The sequence below is a fragment of the Pogona vitticeps genome, chromosome 2 (assembly GCF_051106095.1).
Source record: "Pogona vitticeps strain Pit_001003342236 chromosome 2, PviZW2.1, whole genome shotgun sequence".
Classification (NCBI taxonomy): domain Eukaryota; kingdom Metazoa; phylum Chordata; class Lepidosauria; order Squamata; family Agamidae; genus Pogona; species Pogona vitticeps.
Window position 1 is genome coordinate 295,402,898 of NC_135784.1, and position 23,589 is coordinate 295,426,486.

Sequence of the window (23,589 nt, forward strand, 5' to 3'; positions counted from 1 at the left end):
GTGAGAAAACAGCATGTGCAGGTTATCAAAAAAGTTTGATGATTAATCTCTGGTCCAGCAGTTCTTGTAGAAAGCTTTCTACAAAATGATGCAAAATCCTGCTCCCCCATCTTATAGATGGTTTGGCCTTTTTCCTTCTTCAGCTGTTAATGCAACAAAGGTAGACAAACACCTGTTGCCTCTCCTTTGAGACTTGCCAGGGGAAGAAGCCACAGGTGTCTTTTGTGCCTTGGGTAGTAGCTGAATTACAAACTTCGATATCGCTGAAGAATGAATTTTTTTAATGATGAAAATGGCTGTTGGCCATAGCAGGAGCCTTTCATGCCTCTCTCAGCTTGCAAATTAGTGTGCCCTGTTTTGTGATTGGTCATTTGAAGGCAACCACAGGCTTCATTTGCTAGCTGGATTACTCAGCCACACAGATTTGCTTGAATCCCCCTCTTTCTGGAACACAGTCAGATTTCAGATTCTGATGGGGAACTACCTCTCCTGCATTGGGGAGGGGGGATCACCATGGTTATTTTTAGTTGCAAGTGTTTTTATATTTATTATATAGAATACGGTATATACAGTGCTATTTCATTTTAACCCTCTTGACCCACAGAGGCAACCTGTACCCCATCAGGCAGATTGTCCTTTTATTTAATTTATTTATTTATTTATTTATTTATTTATTTATTTATTTATTTATTTATTTATTTATTTGATTTATACCCCGCCCATCTGGTCTAAAAGACCACTCTAGGCGGCTTCCAATATAGTAAAAACAGTGAAATAATACAAAAAAAAAACAATTACATAAATCATATTGTAATAAACAGATTACAACAATAGAATAGAAAATACATAAGGAGAGAATAAACAGAAAAGTCAGATATTAACTGGAGGGAAGGCCTGAATGTATAGCCATGTTTTTAATTGACTTTTAAAAGTGTCCAAAGTGGGGGCCGCGCGAATCTCCGGAGGTAGGTTATTCCAGAGGCGAGGAGCCACCTCCGAGAAGGCTCGGTTTCTAGTTCTTTCCTTCCGAGCCTCCCTCGGCATCAGGCTCCTCAGCCTCACCTCCTGGCTCACGCGGGTGACACGGGTAGAACTAGTTGGGAGTAAGCGTTCCGCCAAGTATCGAGGTCCTAAACCGTTTAGGGCTTTATATGTAAGCATTAACACTTTGAAGTCAATGCGGAAACGGATGGGCAGCCAGTGCAGCATGGCCAGAGTAGGAGAGATATGTTGGTATTTTCTCACTCCAGTGAGGAGTCTGGCCACCGCATTGTGCACCACTTGAAGTTTCCGCATCAGCTTCAAAGGCAGCCCCACGTAGAGTGCGTTACAGTAGTCTAATCTAGAGATTACGAGCGCATGTACTAAGGTAGTGAGCGCCCCTGTGTCTAGATAAGGTCGCAGCCAGGCAATCCGCCAAAGGTGGAAAAAGATGGAGCGGACTACCGACGTCACCTGCGTTTCCATGGTGAGCATGGGGTCCAGGTGTACTCCCAGGCTGCGGACCCCACTCTTCGCGGCCAAGGCCACCCCCTCAAACATGAGGGAGTTTCCCAAGCCACCATCCATGGGGCCACCCACCCTCAGAACTTCCGTCTTGTCCGGGTTCAGCCTTATGCAAGCATCTCATTCCAACTCCCTCCTTCTCTCTGCTCCTCCACCTTCGGAGGACTGACATTATCCCTTCAAACCCAAGCTTTAGCCCCACTCAAAGAGGCCTGAATGAGGCAAGTGTGTGGTGCACGCTAGGAACACCGATGCCCAAATGATGGCAGGATGGAACGTCATTACTCCAATATAGGCACCTTTCGCTCTCCATGAGTCTCCCATATTTTTGGCTGTGGCAGTGGCAGCACAGGGAAGGGCAAGGGGAGCCTGGATGGAGAGGTGCCTCCGGGCCACACCTGAGTCATGGAGGAGGAAGACAAGAGGGGCAAAAATGTGAGGGAGGGGATGGGTTCTGGGGTGGAGTCCATGGGGGAGATGTTTATTTCGGTTTGAGGCGGGATATTTTTTTGGGGGGAGAGATGCGAAGGGAGGGCCATTTCTACCCCCAGAAGAGTAAATTCAATGTGTATTGACATTATTTTCCTTCTCAGATTTTATCCAGCAGAAGTAGATTTACAGCCCCCCTCAATTATGTATTGTTACATTAATATATTAGGTCAAAATTGCATTCCGATAAATCTATTTTTAATGTGTTTTCTTTGCTCCATTAAACATGCCCTTTTATGCAAATGTAGCAGGGGCGGTCACAAGTTACTTGGCTTTTATAAAAGGGAGTCATGACTTGGAAAGGTTGAGAAACACTGCTCTAATGTACAGTTTAGCCCCCCAACAGAATGGATTGGGGTCTGTGAGCGTGATACTACTTTGATGCAGATGGCAATGGAAGAGGACAAGGAGTTAGTAAGAAAAGGAGAAAGAAGTGAAACTTCTCCATATTCAGCAATAGGAAAGATGGCCTGTTAAAAGGCTTTGCAACTCAGTTTTAAATATAAAGAAGGTGGGTCTGACTTTCCAATATTTTGTGCTGAAGATTAACATCAGGGGCAGACGGACATGTGAGTGACATAATGTGCATCTGGTGAAGAAAACTGCACCAACTCATAAAGTATATGCAAATGGTTTATTCTTCATGTGGTTATGAAACTATTTATTGCAAGTACCTCTGAAATATGAAGCTCTTTATTGCATGTACCTCTGAAATAGGGTGCTGGTTTTGCAGCATTTAGGGGGCAGACTGCATACAATGTGAAACAACCACCTTAGGACTGCTAAAGATATGCTTTGCTGCATTGAGAATTACTAGATGGGATATATGCCCTTTGTGGAAATATAAGAAGATCAGACAAAAAACCTGTTTAATTCAGCATTCTTTCCCCCAGTGGCTTTTTCCCAGTGGCTTTCCCCCAGTGGCTAGGCAGAGATGCCTTTGGGGAGCACATAAGTAGGACACGACGGCAATTGCACCCTTTCAGTCATGTTCTCCAGCAGTTGGTATTCAGAGACATGCTGCTGCTTATACTAGCTAATATAATTATAATTCTAGCTAGCATCATGATTAATAGCTGTGATTAGTATGATGCTCCAGCACCTTAATTTGGCAGATTTTCATCTAATATATTCTATAATGCACAGGGCATGTCAGCTCCACAACCTGCAGCATATCGTGGTTAGAGCATAAAACTGGCATTTGGGAGATCCAGGTTGAAGTCCCGCTGAGCCATAAAAATCATGAGATGTCTTTGTGTCAGTACCTCTCTCTCAGGCTAACCTACTTTACAAGGTTGTTGTGAGAATAAAGTAGGGGGATGGAGAGCTATGTACTTGAGCTAATATAAAGAAAGGTGTTGTTGTCAATGCCATTAGAGTTTATTATCAATATTTATAGATTGAACTTGAAAACTCTCAATATGCCATCATGTTGTTCTTGTTTAAATGGGGATATTTATTTAGGTCTTGGGTGATCCTCCATGATCCTCACAACTTCTTAGAGGCAGGAGATGAAAGTGAGATGTTGCTCCATGAAACTGATGGATCAAGAGTTGCGTTCTCAGTTATCAGAAAGATGGTACAATGAACTTTTTCAAAGGTTCACAGCTCTATTGTGGCATAAGCTGATGTAAAGTCTGCTTTATTAGATACATAAACTTTTATCTTCCACTGGTAGACAGAATACATACAAGGTCTTCTCCCTGTGCAGAAAATAAATAAAGAAATAAATGGTAGCTGAAATCGTGTTTATGTATATTATGCCACATATGAACTAATTTTTTTTAGAAATTAATTATTTCCTACTTCTTTCCCATGCAGTCCCTTTCATCTTCATGAACCCATGGGGGCCCTGAGATAGACACAAGGAAGTCTTTAATTATCAGAAATCATTACTACTGGTAAAGTCATCTTGATGGGAGAAGTTTTTGGTAATTAAAGAAGTCCTGCTCATCCCAGGGCCCCTAAGGGTTCCCACTGATGAAAGGGATTACATGGTTGCCACCGGTGACTTGGGACAGAAGTAGATGTTAATGTTCAGAAAATTGTCCTAGTTGATGGTGTCATCAGCATTGCACAAAAGAGCTTAGATGAACAGGGTTTCTGTAAGTATGCATAGCTCTGCAGTTTATATATCTGGCCCCAGAGCCAGAGATTGGGAGTTTGATTCTCCACAGTGCATCCTGAAAGTAGAGCACGCCTCTGTGGCCTTGGGCAAGCTGCACAGTCCCAGGGCGCCCCCAAAAGAAGGGATTGATAAGCCACTTCTGCGTATCCTCTACCTGGAAAACCTTGAAAAGGGTTGCCTTAAGTCAGAAGTGAGTGGGACATGGTGGCGCTGCGGGTTAAACCGCCGAAGCCTCTGTGCTGCAAGGTCAGAAGACCTGCAGTCATAAGATCAAATCCACGTGCCATAGTGAGCCCCCGTCACTTGTTCCAGCTTCCTCCAACCTAGTGGTTTGAAAGCATGCAAAAATGCGAGTAGATAAATAGGTACCACCTCGGTGGGAAGGTAAACAGCGTTCCATGTCTAGTCACATTGGCCATGTGACCACGAAGGATAGTCTGCGGACAAACACTAGCTCTATGGGTTGGAAAGGGAGATGAGCACCACCGCCTAGAGTCAGATACGACTGGACAAATTGTCAAGGGGAACCTTTACCTTTAAGTCAGAAGTGACTTGGTGGCATCTGGTTACTATTTTATTATGTTGCAGGTACAGAGGAAAAAATGTGAACAGTGAAGTCAAGGGCCGTTAAATTCAAGAAGCTCTATACTTTTACATGAAATACTCTCAAAGGTATGCAAGATAAGAACAGTGGATCTTGGTAACAACAGCAAGTATCAATAAGACACTTCCTTATTGATTTGACATTGTAGGTGGTAAAGGAGATAAAATCTAGGTATACAGAGGCAAGCTTTCCGATAGATAATTCTAATTCAGGAATTTTACTCGGGGTTCCCCACTTGAAACTTGGAGAATGAATCAGGTCAGCAGCTAAGGGTCCTGAGTGGTGCAAAATGTTTTCCCACTGCACTCTGAACGTCAATAGCTTTGATGTCTGATACGTGTCCATTTCTTTATTGCACAGAGACCGTGGCTGTTTCTTTCTCTCCTGTTTTGCCCTCTAGAGAGAGGTGGTTTTGATTTGGGAGAAAAATGAATCCCTTCCCTGGGTGAAAACAGGAGAAAAATTATTCACTCCTGGGCTGTGATCTCAAAAGCTAGCAGAAAATGCGCAGCGCTGATTATGTAGTCGGACTGACTACATGTAATCTTCTTTTAAAACATAATTGATGTTAATCTCCTGTGAATGCCTGAGCATCAACAATCCTGCTTTAGTGGCAAACTCTGGCCTCAGAGATTTACAGAAATTATAGAGCTCTTTGCCGTCATATTTCTGCTCACAAAGGTTGGATGAGAATCAGTTGCTTCCATTTTTTTAATGGTTTGTGCATTGCATTGTGTTGTAGTGCAGTTTTTATAGCCACCCTACAGTAACAATAACAAAAAATCATATTGAAATGATATAGTACAATTGGAATATATTAAAACTGTTAAAGCATTTCAAAATATTTTAAAATACTGTATATAAAATAATTAAGGTTAATAAAAAGAATAAACTGAAGGATTGAGGACCAAGCCATGATCTCTCTAGTTACCAAATCCCTTACAGAACAGCCAGGTTTTATTTAAAGTGGCACTGAAGTTTGGTATCGGCAACAGCCAGGCCTTTAAGGGGAGAGTATTCCATAACTGCTGTGCTATATACTGTCCCCTTTAGTTAACAATCTACCCCATTAAAATTTAATAACATATACCATATATATATTTGGTAATCCTTATAACGATATCCTGTGTGTCAGGTGAGTGTGATCTCCGTGTTGCAGGATGGGTATAGATAAGTCTTGGGTAAGGTAACTCACAGTGCAGTACTATGTATGCCTATTGAAGGCCATGCCTGCATTGTTTTTGGTGGGGTTTAATCCCATAAAATGATACATAAGATTGCTGCTTTAGGGATGGAGGTGAGACCTTGGCACAGGGCTTCCAGTTCACAGCACAGCTTCAAAAATAGGATGCTGCTGTAGCTCTCCCTTGGTATACCCAAATCTTATTTTTAGGAGCTTGTAAGTAGGCGTAAATGGGCCAATTGACTTCTACACAATTTCCCGAAGCCTCCAATTTCTCGAAATGGGAAGAAAGTAAAGACAGTCAAAACTGCAGAGCTTTTTCCACTTTATATAAAGTATCCAGTATTGGTTACTGGAAAGATAGCATTTGTGGGACATTAATTAGTACGTCCCATTAAGGTGATGCTCTAAGTAAAGAATTCTGCATTTTGGTTGCTTGCTAAATTATTCTGTGAGTCATTCTTTCTCCTTTCACTCACTGTATCAATATTTATGCAAATACCGTAATTAGTTTTACAAACCAATTTATGTTATTTTAGAAGAAAAACAAAAGAAACTTGAAACTTGGAGAAAAGGACAGGGGCATGCTACCAGGTCTAGTCAGAACCGTCCCTCAGGGAGGCGAGAGGGATGGCCTGTAAGCGGAGGGTCTTTTCGGCAGTTGTCCCCAGTCTTTGGAATGCCCTCCCAAATGACATCCGATGGGCGCCGATGTTACTGACATTTCGGCGCCAACTTAAAAATCTTCCTGTTCTGGAAGTTTTTTAACTGAAGGTTTTTAATTTTAACTGATAGGAGTCATGGATCTAGATTGTTTTTGTAAATTGTTTTTGTGGAGTGGATGTGGCCATATTGGTTTTTAGTGTCTGTTTTTAACTAACCTGTTTTAATGGATGTTGGAAGCTGCCCGGAGACTCTTGCAGAGTGTGGGTGGCATACAAGTCAAATAGATAGATAGATAGATAGATAGATAGATAGATAGATAGATAGATAGATAGATAGATAGATAGATAGATAGATAGATAGATAGATAGATAGATAGATAGATAGATAGATAGATAGATAGTGTCTTGTCTGCTCAGAAGTAATCTATACAGTGTGTAATGGAGCTTACCTCCAAGAAAGTGTGTGCACATAGGATTCCAGCCTGAAGTTGATTTATGTATACTGTATAAGAAAAATAGGGTAGAATTCTTATTGAGGTTCACATAAGGTTTACATCGCTGCCACAGGTGGCTACAGCAAATTCATGATGTGCCGTGGTGCATTTTACTTGCATAATCATGTCTGTGCCCAGACATGCAACTGAAACATGTCATGGCAGCTGATTAGCAGGTGCAAGATATACAAACAGTAGAATTTGGGCCAACAGCAGAGTTTTGGCCAAATATTTTAAATTTTCACCTCCAGAAAACCAGATTTGCAGTTCAAAAATGCAAATATAAGCTTGATGATGATGATGTCATGTCAAGTCCAATTTATGGTGACCCTTTCCTGCATTTTCTTGATATAGAATACTCAAAAGTGGTTTCCTGTTCCCTTCTAGGGGTGCCCTGGGACTTTGCAGCTTTTCCAAGGCGAGACAAGTTGCCTCTTCTGTTGGAGGCACAATGGGGAACCAAAGCCCCAGCATCTGGTTTTGCAGTCAGACACCTGAGTGAGCTATTCAGCCAGCTAAATATATGCTTACTTCCTTAAATTAAAAAGAAATCTCAACGCATGTGCTTTTTTATGAAACCATCATCAGAGATTCTTTCCTTCTCTGCCCCAAGAAACATGGAAAGTGCGATGGGTACAGAATTGGAAGCAGGATGTAACTGAGAATTAAGATAACAGAACCATAATCCATGGTACAAAATCTCTGCTCCTCTAAATTTTGAAGTAATTTATACTCATTCCTGTAAGCGCTGTGGTCAAGAACTCCATTAACTATGAATCCACTGATATATCTCCTCCAAATCGAGTGAAGATATTTACCATTGTTTGGAGCCTCATGATGCAGCGGTTAAGGTGCAGTAGCCTTATTGCACAGTGACTAAACTGCAGTACTGTGATCGAGACTCTGCTCACAACCTGAGTTCAATCCCCCTGGGCTCCTGTAGCCAGCTCAAAATTTGCTCAGCCTTCCATCTTTCTGAGGTTGGTGATTTGAGTACTCGGCTTGCTGGGTGAGGTGGAGCAATGTATAAGTTACATAATTAAATTGTAAACTGGCCAGACAGCACTTTAAGCACTATGGGATGGTATATAAGCAGCACACTTTTCTTTTCTTTGGAGGAAGTTTGACAGTACCTGTGTGTATGTGTGTACGTGCGAGAGAGAACCCACAAATTGTTTCCATATACCTTTCATGTGGTGGCACAGAACATGGGTTTGTGACTCAAAATAGTGTAATTAACAAATACGTTTGAGGTACGTTTGAAGGGGTTGCAGTTAATATAGCTGAAGCTAAGCCATATGAAAGTTGTGACCCACAGGACTTCTCAGATAATGTGAGAATCCACATGGTGTTTTGGTACTCCAGTGGATGAGAAATACCAGCACAAAAACAGTGGATGCATGCTTCTTGATATGATCCAAAGGTGGAGAACCAGTGACCCATCAGCCCCAAAACAATATAGCCGACGGTCAGGGATAATGTGATTTGTAATCCAACAGCATCTGGAAGCTCCAGATTTCCCCTGTTTTAGTTCCTGGTTATCCCTACATTCAGTGGATGGATGCTGTTGCTGTGCTAGTTATTAGCGAGCACAGATTTCTGATCTGTAAAGCTTTCTTTTAATTCCTCTTGGCTTTCGATTCAGAATTAATTTTTAAAATTACCATGTTGGTCCAGTCAGCTCTGCTGGTAACAGGGTGGGGGTGGGGAAGCCAGGATAGATAAATGGGTGCTTTCCTTTTCCTTTTAAAGAATGACTTGTACTCTTCTTTATGTGGCGACCTAATAAAATCAGACAGCATGAAACATCTGGTAGCTTTTTTTTTCCATGGGTAAAATATAGTTCAGTGTGTCATTAAACACATCTGCTCTACAGGGTTTGATATAAAGTGCTGTAAGCCTAAGAGGAACTGGAAAAGAGCGAGTAATCATCAAACCAATACCAGGCACAGTAGCATCTAAAACGAAAATAAAGGAGCCTGACCTTGAATCCTAGAAATACAGTTAAGTGCACTGCATAATATGGGTCGGTGCTGGACAGACCATGTTATGTCCAGATCTCAAAAAGCCTGGTATTTGTCTGAAGAAACCAGATGTTGCCATGTTCCTGGCAGAGGAGTGTGGGAAACTGTAGTCCACAAAAGCAACTTTTCCAAGCTTGAGGCAGTATTTATGGATTCTACTAAATTATTGGCAATGGTGGCTCATCCATTAGAACAAGTGGGCCACTACCCCCACCACAGACTGTTCTCATCCACCCCATCCTGCTTCACCAGAGGCAAAGATCCTGGTTGTGTGGCTGCAGATCTATTTGTAAATACCCATTTTTACCCCTGGCTCTGCCCATTTTGCCTGCTGTCTCTGCCATTCTACCAACCACAGTGGGAAGTAACTGTCACTGGCCAATGGAGAGCCCTTATAGCCTGAATCCTCCACAGTTTACAGGAATTCACTTGTAATGTCCATTGACTCAGCCAAAAAGCACAGTTGACTGATTTGGAGTGGGTCAACAATGAATATGTTGCTAATATTTCAATTTCAGTTCAAATGAAGGGGTGGGTGATTTTATTCTTTGGACCCGAGCGTTTTCGGTGGCCTGAAGTTTGTGGGGACCCCTTTGCAACATGTTGTTTGATGTCCACCATCATCAGCCCTCCCTTCCTGGCAGGCTTATTGGTAGCAATGGACGTGCAAGGTGACTCCATCTACATACATCAGGCAGCTACAAACATTCCCTGAAGTAGTCTGGTTATTCCTGGCTATAATGGAAACTTTGAAAGGGCAGGTGGCTCACTGCCAGCATGAAACTGAGTTGAGGTAATGGGCAGCTCAACTGGTCCAATCTAGAACGCTTGGTGTCTGCCTATGGATGACGAACATTGATGCTGGGCCAGGCTGATCTCCATCATGGCTCTTTTCCAAGAACTGCTCTTATTAGGTACATCAACGAGAGTCTCTCGTTAGCTTTGTGATTCAGGTCAAGAACTCTTTTGCCTCTTCCATTCAGTATGCATAATAGTAGAGGCTTTGGGAGGTCTCTCTCCCATGTGATACCTCCGTTGCTCATTTCTGCGTGCTTCTGTTCTGGTAGGACCAAGTCAATGGGGATGGCGCCAGGGTTGGCCTTATGGTTACACAGTCTGAAATGACTGTCAGACAGTTGCAAGAGCAGACAGAGCTAAGTAAATAACTTTTTTGGACCATCTCCCAGAATCCTCTCAGCCACTAGCCATGCTGGTCGAGGAATTCTGGAATGGTACTCCAAAAAAGAATTTTGGAGGCTAGGGTAAAAAAGAATTTGAAGAAACCGTGTTATTTATATGGATATTCCATTTGTGTATTCCTAAGCACTTTTTGTCCTTTTAAGAATAATCAGCAAAATTGTCACTTTTAAAGGCTTTCCTCCTCACAAGCCATAGATTGCATTCCAAATTAGTTAGAGTGCAGTCACTGAAATAGTTACGACAGATTGAAGCTTCATTGATTTCAGTGGATCACTTCAAAGTGTGACTAATTTCTGATGTAAACCTATGGTTACTTCTACCCACACCCACCCCGGGCTTGCTTGCAAAAGCAAGCGGGGGTCTTACATGAATGTTGGCTTGCTGACATTTGCATGACCTTCGTCTGCCAGAAAGCTAAAGCTCCCGAGGTTTTCTGTCAGTAGTGACCAGGAAGAAGAGTGTTGCTCATGTCTGATTTCAAAACCTCTAAGGGGGAAATTGGTGAAAATCTCACAGATTTGAGGGCTGGCAGAGAATGTGGTTTCTTGGTTCTTCGTATCTCAGTGCTGGTTGGCTCGCTAACAGAACCTAATTCTGCAGACCAGACCCAGGAAGTAGAGACTGATTCCCAGTCCTGAGGGAGGTGTTTTTTTTCCTTCTGTGGCAGCATCTTTGATGGTGAGCACAGAAGGGAACCCCTTCACGGATTGCTGCCTTGTCGTGGCGAAGGGGCTTGAGTAATTCAGAGAAGCTATGGGCTGGGCCATGCAGGGACACCCAAGACAGACAGATCATAGTGGAGAGTTCTGACTAAATGTGATCCACCTGGAGCAGGAACTGGCAAGCCACTCCAGTATCTTTGCCAAGAAAACTCCATGGACAGAAACAAAAGGCTAAAAGATATGATGCTGGAAGATGAGCCACCTCATGTTGGAAGGTGTCCAATGAGCGGAGGACAAGTACAAGTAGCTCAATATGCCAGCAAGTTTGGAAAACTCAGCAGTGGCCAGAGGATTGGAAAAAATCAGTCTACATCCCAATCCCAAAGAAAGGAAGTGCCAAAGAATGCTCCAACTACCGTACACTTACACTCATTTCACATGCTTGTAAGGTTATGCTCAAAATCCTCCAAGGTAGGCTTCAGGAGTATGTGGACCAAGAACACCCAGAAGTACAAGCTGGATTTCGAAGGGGCAAAGGAACTCGAGACCAAATTGCTAACATGCGCTGGATTATAGAGAAAGCCTGAGAGTTCCAGTAAAACATTTACTTCTGCTTCATTGACTACGCAAAAGCCTGGTGGGGCAGAGAAGCCTAGACTGCTGTCTCTGAGTGGGTGCCTGTTGGAGGAATTGGTGAGGGAAGCAGTGCATCTAAAGAATGAACCATTAAGAACTGCTGAAACGGTGGTTCATGCCCATTCTTAATAGAGTATCTACAATATCTTACAATGTGGGATACTGGTGTTTATGGCATCAGCCTGGTGTTCCTCTTTTCAAGGATGCTCCATTTTATCTGATTTCCTTTCTCTAGCCTGCCAGCCATTAATTGCTCTGAGGCCATGTAACATGTCCAGTCTTTGTAGGGCTGTTCATGAGCTCCCCATTCACTTTGGCATCCTCTTTTGACGGAAAAGCAGGGGTGAGAAAAGTTCATTTCTCCAGATAGTTATACTGTCGTAGAACTGCACAGCTAGAAGGGGTCCTGTGGGATTGTTGAGTCCAGCCCTTACCAAGGAGGCACAGATCTCCACAGCCAGAGATCTAGATCAGTGGTTCTTAACCTTGGGTAACCCAGGTGTTCTTGGACTGCAATTCCCAGAAGCCTTCTCCATGAGCTATGCTGGTTGGGGCTTCTGGGATTTGCAGTCCAAGAACACCTAGGTTAACCAAGGTTAAGAACCACTGATCTAGACCACTGAGCTATCTAGCTGGACCATAGTTCATGTCAGTCATAGCTACCATAGTTAATGGTGATCCAATGCACCAGCCTCTGCAGAGTTTCACTTTACCCACTTTTGTTCTAATGTGTGTTATAATTCCACAGATCCTGGGGTTCTATCTGGCAATTTCTGTTGACCAGCAGTGGGAAAATTTACTTTGTCAGGTGACAACTCTGAACTCAGGAGGATCCTGGTGATTGTCATTTAAAAACAAACACCCCCCCCCCCATCTCTGCCCCTGGGCACAGTTGGATTAATACCTGAAGTTTGTCATTAGCATGTAGGATAATGTGGCTTAAACATCCTTTGAGTCTGGGCAAGAGAAACAGACAATTTCCTCTTGTGAAAGATGCAGGCTTTGCAGTTTGTTACGTGAATGAAGGAAAAGGATCGGTTTGCCCAGACTGAAGGCAGGACCTTGCCAGGACTTTGGCAATTTTTAGTAGAGGCGTTCAGTGTATTCGCAAAGGCTTTCACGGCCGGGATCTAATGGTTGTTGTGGGTTTTTCGGGCTTCTTGGCCGTGTTCTAACGTTAGGAAAAACCACCTTCAGAACACGGTCAAGAAGCCCGAAAAACCCACAAATTTTTAGTAGGTTCCAGAACAGCTTCACAAAGAAAACTTTGAAGCCTTTTAAACTTGATATGCTGCTTAAGAGTACAAAATATTTCTACCCATGTGGGAAGCACAAGGTCCCCAGTTCAAGTCAGTGAACTAGTTTCTGCCATGCATTATTCAGTGGTGTCTGTTCAATGAGACTCGAGAGATGGTTTCCTCTCTTCAAAGCACAGTTTCCTCCCTCCCACCTCCATCCTGAGTCCTCTTCCTTTTTGCAGTCCCTTCACAGAGAAATGTCAGCCCTTGCTGGCTAGATGGTGACACAGACTCTGGAAATAGCATTTCCCTTGTTGAATTCTCTTTAGCTGCACCAGTTGAAAGTGGGAGTGTAAATGCCCAGGCAGTGAAGGCTGATCGACAAGTTTAGCAAATTTCGGATACAGAAATTTCCCTGAATTGTATGACTTCAGACTCTAGGCAAAGGACTTTAGGCAGTGTGTGTGTGTTTTAAAAAAATGCTAACTTGCACAAAAATATTTCCCTCTGTATGGAGATGTGACACGAGGGATAATGCTTGCAGCCTCGCTCTTGCCTTGATGTGATCATTTTCTGTGCGTAAGTAAGATTTAAAAACATATTGGGAGCAGTCTTAAAAGAAAAAAAAAAGGAAGAAATTCCCACATCTGCAGAGTGGAAGAATTCCATCACAAGCTTTTGCTAAACATGTAGCTTGAGTCTTGCCACCCAAATTTAAGCAGATGTGCTTAGGAAGCTGATAACTTGGAACTGGCCCAGTGCGTATTTTAATCTAATGCACAGAAGTGGAACCCTATTTATTTCTTTTATGCCGTGCCTTCTCTCAGCAGGGGAACCCAAGATAGCTTTAAAGGAATTTTAGACACTAGTATTAAAGCCATTAAAATATAATAAATCACAATATTTTTTAAAAAAAGTAAATGTATTAATCATTAAAAAGTACTAAATAAAATCCTTTCACACCAATTTAGACACAGCACTTTATTTATTAAAGGCATGCCTGGAGAGAAAAGTCTTTGCCTTGTGGTAGAACGACATTAGAGAGAGGGCCAACCTGGCCCCCTGATGGAAGGGAGATACATAGCTTGGGAACAGCCACTGAAAAGATCCCCACCCATGTTATGAGGGTGCCTATGAGGGTGGTGGGACTAAGAGAAATCCCACCACTGAGATCTTAAAATCTGAAAAGTCTCACATGGAAACATATCATGTGTTCCCTCAGGTAGCCTGGGCCCAAGTCTTTTAGAGATTAATACGCAAAAACCAGCATATAAAGATGAATCTTTTTGTAGGAATATTGCTCTGTCTTATGAATGGGGTGGCCTGTGGCCCAAATGGGCATTTTTAATGACTCTTCCCAAAAAGATGCTTTTTTAGCCCTAGCCAAAAAAACCCTAGTGCTGAAAATCCAGGTGGCAGCTTGTGGAGATTTGCTGGCCAACCACTAGGTGCACCGTTGTGAACTGAGTGGAAAAAAAGCTCTTCTTTATTGCTTTTATTGTTTTAGGCAAGGAAACAATGTCCAATCATTTCTGAAGTTGACTGCTTTATTTCATAAGAGCTATGAAGTGGGTCGCCCTGATCCTAGACACCAACCTCTCTTCCCCCTTAAACATCACACTCGCATAGACAAAGTCACTTCCTCAAGAGCAGTGTGTCTGGTCCCTTCCACATCTCTGCGGATCTCTTGACTAAGAGACGTCCTTTGGTTTTGCTACAGCTCCTGCTGGTTCTGCCACTGACTATGCTACAGTTCTACTGCAGTAAGGAGATTTAAGTAACTTTCATGGATCCCTTGACCAACTGCATATTATGTATTTAATTTAATCTTCAATGGCCAGAATCTTTCTGGTGATGTACATATGTGTAAGTGAAGTTCCTTAAATCACAAATTGCCTCTAATCAACAAGATGCTGCTTGCTTTCCTGGTCACACAATCTGTCATATGATCGACACACATCACAACTGCGATCTCATTAATTAGCAGCAATCAATCAGTGGCCAACACAGTTTAAATCAATGGAACTTATGGAGGAGATGACTCAATAAATCCCCATTGATTCAATTGGACGTAGTCTAGTGCATTTTACTATGCTAAGCAATAGGATTTTGACCACTGTATCTTGACACAATTATATCTGGGTGCACACAAATTGGTGCTGAATGTATTGTTATTTCCAGCAAAGAAATAATATATAATAAATCAAGACAAAGCTTATCTTTCAACAGATGTAGTTACTCTATTTTAAATGAATGTGTTTATTTGATTTTAATTACATATATTTAATGGATTTTAAATATATAAGCAATTAAGTTATTTAAATGGGAATAGTATAGAAATAGGTTTACCTTCTCTTTTCATTTCAAAAATGCCCTTTTGGGGATGTCAGTCCTAAGGTGCAGATGTTGCTCTACCCTATTTAGCTGCTGAGCTTATAGGACTAGAATATTGGGGATATCTAAGACAGGCCATTGTCAGTCATCATGAGTGACCTTAAATTAAAGATGGATGATTCTTAATCCCAGTTGTCCCAGGCATTGTGCCTCTCCTGCAGTCCACAGTCCTACCCCCCCAATATTTCTTAATAATAAATGGATCCCTCTATAAGTTGTATCAAGACCTATTACTGTACCTCTAAGAGATTTCACATATGATGTCTAGTTGAATTTACTCATACTTGGGAACTCCATTGATTTTCTGTGTTTGGCTTCTTTATGGATGGATGAAGATACATTTCCTTTCCACACGAGTGCCCCACTGCCTAAATGCTGTCTAAAAGCAATCTGAGGTTTGCATACCTTAAGTTCTTGCCCTTTTGCTACATCTCGTCATCGTCAACTGAGAATGCTGTTCTTATAACTACGTGTACAGTCATGGCCAAAAATATTGGCACCCTTGCAACTCTGTCAGAAAATGCAACCCTTCTCTCAGAAAATGGATGCAGTTGCAAATGTTTTAGTGCTCACATGTTCATTTCTTTGGTTTGCATTGGAACAAGACAAAAAAACAGAGAAGAAAAGTCAAATCTGATACAATCCAACACAGAAACCCAAAAATGCACTGGCCAAAATTTTTGGCACCCTGTCTAAATTGTTTTCCAAGCATGTAACACTCCTTTAATTTTTATTTAGACACATCTGTCGCAGGTAAAAGGTGTGGGCAACATAGTAATCACACTTGCAACCAGTTAAGATGGAGAAAAGTGGACTCATCCTTTGTGTTGTGTGTGTGACACTGAGCATGGAGAAAAGAATGAAGTGTAAAGAATTGTCTGTGGATTTGAGAGAAAAAAATGTGAAAAAACATCGACAATCTCTTTATGATGATAAGATTATGTCTGTTTAGATGTAGACCTTACTGATTTCAGTGGGGCAAGCTTCTGAAATGAGTATCAGAATGTTTATTAAACATGCAACACTTTTGAAAGGATGAAGTGATGCATCTGGTTCATAATGCATGAACACACACACACACATACATATACATATACATATACATACATATATGTATATACATATACATATATATATACAGTGGTGCCTCACACAACGAGTGCCTCACACAACGATGAATTCACATAACGATGTCTTTTTCTGATCAATTTGCTGCCTCACACAGCGATGTTTCCTATGGGGGATTTTCACATAACGATGTCCCTTTTCCCTCATTTGTTTTCTCCATTGAAATGTATTGGACGGACCGTCCAATACATTTCAATGAGGAAAAATAAAAAAATCAGCAAAAATGAACGAAGACTCAGAACAACACCAAATTAAGTTTGCATACCTTTCACAAGCTGGACTATCGATGCCAAGCATTTAAAACAGGTTTCAAACAGTTTAAGGCACTTTTAAATGAGGGAAAAGAGACATCGGAATGCCATTGAAATGTATTGAGTCGGCTTCAATACATTCCAATATAGGAAACATTGTTTCACTCAACGATGTTTCCTATGGGGATTTTCACTGAACAATGGCAATCCGTTCCAATTGGAACGGATTAACCGGTTTTCAATGCATTCCTATGGGAAATGGTGCTTCACAGAACGATGTTTTCACACAACGTTGATTTTTTTGGAACCAATTAACATCGTTGTGTGAGGCACCACTTGTATATACATATACATATATATACATATATATACATATATATACATATATATATACACATATCTATATACATATCTATATATATATACACACATATACATACATACATACATACATATGTATATGTATATGTGTATATATATATATGTATGTATGTATATGTATATGTATGTGTATGTGTGTGTATATATATGTACAGTATATGTATATATGTGTGTGTGTGTGTGTATACAGTATATATATATATGTGTGTGTGTGTGTGTGTGTGTGTGTGTGTGTATTTCTCAACCCTCCCTTCCTTCCTTCCTTCCTTCCTTCCTTCCTTCCCAATTCTGATGTGTGCTTTAAAGAATGTCTTGCCTCTCAAAGCATGTATCTTATGCAGATATTTTTACATTTTTGGACCACAAATCCCAGAATGCTGTATCCAGAATGGCCAGTTCTGGGAACTGCCATTTTAAAAAGCTGCCATTAATTGTCGTAGGGGCTGGGAGTTCTGATCTTACGGATGCCTCTGTTCTTCTTTATCATGGGAAGTGGGCTTACACCAGATCTTTCTGTGCGTCTTATCAGGCCCTGTTTTTTTATTTGATGCTCAGCTGCTCTCGAGCATTTCAGTCAAAGATACCAGGACAGAACCTGGGACTTCTTGCATGCAAATTGTGTGAGTGACTTATGAACTGTTTTCCCTTCAGATAGATAACACAATATCCTCCTATGAGCACTTTGTGCTTTACAGGAAAATGCTCTGCAGAGAGGCACATTCTGCTGCCTAGATAAGATGTGAATAAGAAGCTGATGTTTAGATGTAAAGCACAATTAGCAATTTATACCCTGTTAAAGAATTGATTGACTGGAAATAAACAATAATGCTGGGGAAAATGGAAGTTGTAAGAAAAGAGGAAGACCTAATGTGAGACCAATTAACTCAATAAAGGAAATCTTGGCCTTTCATTTGAAAGACCTGAGCATATAGGATCTTTTGGAGGCCATTAATTCATGAGGTTACCATAAGTTCAGGACTTAATAGTGCATGAAAACAATAACAAGAGGTAAGTGACGTACCAGTAACTCTCCAGGAAGATCTGACTTTGCACTGCAGTGCTGTGTTCAGTCCTCTAGCAGCAGAGAGTGAGCTAGAAGAGTTCTATGCTGTTTTTGTGTGGTCTTGTATCAAGCTAGCTGGCTCATGTACATATGTCGGGTCTGGATGCCTGGAAGCTATAGGTTGGCTCAGAATAAACCTGCTTTGTGGCACGCAAGCTGAAATAGTTGAGTATCTACATGGGCACAACATGACATTGTGCCTGCGGTAGGTACGGTCATGCCAAGGCAGAAGTGCTGTGCACATTGGCACCTTGTGCAGTCAGTCGGTCAAAACGGGAACCCTGCAACCAATGTCACAATCGCCTTGCTCGATCCTTCTTCCTGGGGCAGCAGACATGGTAACTATCTCGCTAGCATTTCATGTGATCTTGACGAAGAGGTCTTATTACTCAGCTAACAATGAGAAATAGAGTTACCTACACAAAATAATCCCTCCCCCCCCTTTATGTTGGACTTGTTTTGCTTTATATCCTACTTCAAGTAACCAACTATGCTAAAAATATGCACATTAAATGTAATTAGGCTAATTTTTAGTCCTCTAAGCATGAAGACAGATGGTATATTGTAGTCTTTAGGAGTACAAAATAACTAGTTCAGCACTTTGGGGATCTGTCCAAAATACCTAATAATCTCAAAACGAGAGAGGAAGTCAGGTTGACCTTATGTTGGAGAGAGTGGTGCAGAGCTGAAAGCTTGCTGATTAATCACATTGCATATAGCCTGAAAGTTGAGCTGTAAAGGTAGGAATTGTTAGAGAATGACATTCTTGATGACACATGTTACTTAGCTCCAAGGCTCAGTGGGTGTCGGAAGCTCTTGTTTATCTGCAGATCCAAGAAAACAAAAGAAGGAAAAACAACTAGAAGGGTGATGGAAGTCTCCTTATTGGATCCTTATCTGCCAGGAATCATTTAAATACACCTGTATATAAGGAAGGGTGTAGTTGTTTTGTTAATCTTTTACTCCTCTATATTTTTCAAAATATGCAGATAGTTTTCTTTCTTCAACAACTGCAAACTCTGGGTTTGTACAAATATTCCTGAAGTAACAACGGGACCGATAAAAAACAATATTCCTGGTTTTTCTCAGTGCTGGTTCTGCCATTGGACAGAGTGAGACAGCTGCCCTAGACAGCAAATTTTGTGTTATCCTGAAAGGGCAAAAATGTTTAGTTATTTAATTTGTTATTCTTGTACTTTTACTGCCAGGAAGGGAGAGACGTGCTTGTGGGATTTGATGCCTTATTTGCCAGAATAACTTAGCTCGAGCTTTGAGTGCTTTGCGCCCTGAATTTGGTGTGTGTGTGTGTTGGGGGAATGCCAATTGCTGTTCTGCCTTAAGCACCAAGATGTTGTGGGACAGCCCTTTTTAAAGTGATAAATAGGGATTCTTTGTCTTGGCTGAGTTCCTGTGTGACAGGTAAAAGAAACAGGTTCAACGTTCCCATTTCTAACTCTACCTAACAAAAGTTTCATCTGTTCTGTTTAGAATTTCACCCCTTACACATGTGCTAAAGATAAAGGAGCCCTGCCAGGGGATACAATTTAATAATCCTAGTAGATAGCAGCTTTTCTTCTTGTTGCAGCTGTTCTTTCTTAAAGGCATCTTTAATAGTTCAGACTTGTTCATCCAGCCAGTTCTTTGCCGCTTTGTTCCTAGCTTTTAATGGTTCTAATAAATCTACTCCACAGTTTCATACTTGCATTGATTTTCAGTAAGTCCCGCATTGGAAGGATGTTACGGACATCTGATCAAATGCTCAACAATCTTTACATTTCCACCTATTAATAAAACTTTACTAACATTTTTACTAATTCAGGCCAGGTTGATTTCAGCATACCTATTCCTTTGTCATACCTATATGACAAAGTATAAAACAGTTTTTAAATTCTGTTTTTGTTTTAAAATACAGAGTGTATAGTACATGCTAAATAACCTTCTGAGCAGAGAGGGGCAATCTGTGCCTTTGCGATGTTGTTCGGTTTTTTAATTTTTTTATTGACAATCTTTAGTTTTGCAAGAGAAAACAATATAGCATATATATAGCATCTATAGCCTAACACATTATACAGTCATATACCATCATGTTAGTCTTATATACATCAATAGCCTTACTTCTAAAGCAAAAATCAAAATGTGCCACTTATATACTGCCCCATAGCTTTTAAAGCACTCTTTGGATGGTTTACAGTCTTTACGTTGCCCCCAACTCCTAGCAAGCTGGGTACACAATTTACCGACCTCTGAAGACTGGCATGTTGAGTGAACCTCAAGGCAGCTACCTGGGATTGAACCTGGTTTACGAGCAAAGTTTTGGCTGCAGGACTACAGTTTAACCACTGTCCACTGAGGCTCCTTTTCTATCAATATTTAAGTTCTTTCACATAGTCCATTACATAAAGTTTGTGGCCAACCTAAAAGATAGCAGACCAATAGTCTAGTCGGCTTCCTATAGTATTCTCCCTCTTTAATTCAGTGCCTGAAACAAACAGTGGGTGCCAAATTTGTCTGTTTTTATTACTCCTCTAAGGAGTCTAGCCCATATGGTCATTTTTCTATTAATGCTCTTGTCCACGTCCTATCTAGGCATCTTTTGAAGGATAATCCTTGTGTGTTCTTCCAAGTATGAGCTATTTCAGTTCTCACTGCTCCTGTGAGAATCTCCACCAATTCTTTATTGGATGAATTCTCATTCCTTCCAGTGAATAATGCAAGCACTAATAAAGTTTCATTGAGAATTAATTTTCTTGGTGTTATTTTCTTAAGCCATTTTATTACCTCATGCCAAAATAGTTCCACCTTCGGACAGGAAATCTACATATGTCGTAATGACTCATTTAGTTCACAATTTCTTCAACACATATATCTGGTATCCTCTTGTTGATTTTGTAGGAGGCATGGTGCTGTTTTAAAACCGTGTTATGTTCAAAGTTGATACGGCAGTTATAGGGCGTGCTAGATACCCTTCTGAGCAGAGGTGGGGAATCTGTGCCTTTCAGAGGTTGTTAGACAACATTATCCATCAGCATTAACAATCCTGATGGAGATTACAGTCTGGTAACATCTAGAGGGCCACATGTTGCCTAAATCTACGTGGTGGTGCTTTGGGTTAAACCGCAGAAGTCTCTGTGCTGCAAGGTCAGAAGACCTGCAGCTGTAAGATCGAATCCACGTGACGGCATGAGCGCCCGTTGCTTGTCCAAGCTCCTGCCACCCTAGCGGTTCGAAAGCATGCAAAATACAAGTAGATAAATAGGTACCACCTCAGTGGGAAGGTAACACGTTCTGTGTCTAGTTGCACTGGCCACGTGACCACAGAAGATTGTCTTTGGACAAATGGTAGCTCTATGGGTTGGAAACGGGGATGAGCACTGTGCCCTAGAATCAGACACGACTGGACAAATTGTCAAGGGGAACCTTTACCTACCTCCAGGGGTCACTATTTAAGAATAGAGTTTATATTGTTTATATTTACATTTCTTGAAGAAAATAATGTAAGTGATTGAAAATCTTGTCAACTTTGGAACTGTGCCAGCCATATTGTGTCTTATTATGTCTTATAATGAATTATTGGGTCTTTTGGCAAAGACCCCCTTGACTCATCTTTTTCTCTTCTTCTCTTTTGTGCTATTTGCATATCTCAAGTATAGATGAAGTTGATGTCATGTAAGTTTTTTCTTTCATTATAAGGATAAAAGTAAGATTGTCCAGATCTGGGTAGTGATTTCCTGAACAAGTTTCAGCTCGGGAACCTCTTCTGCAAAAGCTGGGCTCTGGTGCAGACAGCTTTTGTAATGCTTTGAGTTTAAAATAGATTAATTTCTTCCACCCCTTATATTGTGTTTTCATTTTAGAAGATTTTTATCAACACTTAAGTTTTAAAAGCCTCAGTATATAAAGAGCTTACATATGGCACTTGGCAAGACTTTACTCTTTTAGACCTAGACATTGGGTGGGGTGGGGAAAACTTGGCACAGAATGAAAAGCAAAAATTGATATAAATTATTAAGATAAACACAAGCTTGCTGAAGTACAGGAAAGGGGAAAAGGCTGGTGAGTCACGCTTTTGTTTTCAACATTTGTATTAATTTTTAAGCAGACCAGTTGCCATTTCCCCGCTTCCCCTTCTTTCCAGGTTTTTCTTCCTCTTATATCCTTAATCTAAATGTATTTAGCTTGAAGTGCATTTTATTGAATACGGCGAGACTTATATTTGGGAATACTTCACTATATAAATACAGTTGGAAATCATTTATACAGAATATGAAAAAAGAAAATATTTATATTTGGGAAAGGACTATTGTTTAAATGTGGTTCTCGATACAGGCAACTCTGGGTAATGCTAAGAAAAACATTTGTCTGACAGCCTGGAGATCCACTTGTAGTCGTCGGTGGTTCTCAGTCCCTGTTCAGGCCATTGTAAATGTGTAGAATGTATGAACAGGGAAAAATAATGCTGTAGCCCTGCTCTTGCTTGCCATTGTGGGGAAGGACAGTATAATGTAGGAACAGCCTGTTATAGGTAATGCCACATCCTGGATCCTGAGTTACATGGGAGGGAGCTTTCCCCCATGGAGTCTCCTCTTTGTATGGAGGTTGCAACAGGCAATCAATCAATCAATCAATCAATCAATCAATCAGTCAGTAAATCACTCACTCACTCACTCACTCACTCACTCACTCACTCACTCAATCAATCAATCAGTCAATCAGTCAATCAATCAGTCAGTCAATCAGAAGTGGACATGGATTTGAAAAGGCTGAAAAACACTAATGTGTAGTTGTTCCAAACCTAGATGTCTTCTAGCTATTAATAAGTCCCGATAATGGAATATAAATATTTTTGGATGTCTAAAAATGAGGAAATGAACTATGGAAGAATGTCAGCTACATGTGGTTGTCTACTTGGATGGATGGGTGGGGTTTGGGCATCCACATGTATGCGTGCATACACACCCACACACAAAAATGTGTATATAGATTACAGTATCCTGAAAGAAACAAACTGATCTTATTTGAATAATACCTTGTTTTCAGGGCATTGAAGGGTGTGCTGGTTATTTCCTGGATACTCCAAGCATTTAGGCAGGTTATCTCTTTGACAAAAAGAAATACAGCTGGACTTTGCTGTTAGGAAGAAATGAATGGGTACAATTTATGTATATGTATAGTGCTGAGGGAACAAGAGAATTGTGGATATATTTACTTCAGGTACTATTGGTTGAATATGGAATTGTCTTGACTCCTCTTTTACTACACTTTCTGTGCCAGTTTGACCACATGACTCTTAATCCAACGGTGGGCAGCTCTGGCAGGTCTAGACGCTGTATTTCACCTACAGTCTTCGAACCCCAGAAATATATATATGTTTGAACCCCATAAACATATATGTTCAAAGAAGCAAAACCAGAGGTGCTTTGACGTCTATTTTAGGTTTTGATGATGGGGGGCTGGAACATGTCTGCAACCTGTTTTACTGAAACATGACTGGTCTGCTAAGCCTCCAGGAGCTGAAGAAACCTCGTTAGTGCCAACAGGCTCAC

General features: G+C 41.1%; 1 long non-coding RNA gene across 1 annotated transcript; it reads left to right on the forward strand.

Moving 5' to 3' along the window:
• Positions 1 to 4,711: 4,711 nt before the first annotated feature.
• LOC144586645 (uncharacterized) lies at positions 4,712 to 8,875 on the forward strand. Its single transcript, XR_013541574.1, has 2 exons — positions 4,712 to 4,795; positions 7,457 to 8,875. It is a non-coding gene; the product is annotated as an uncharacterized LOC144586645 (long non-coding RNA).
• Positions 8,876 to 23,589: the final 14,714 nt, after the last annotated feature.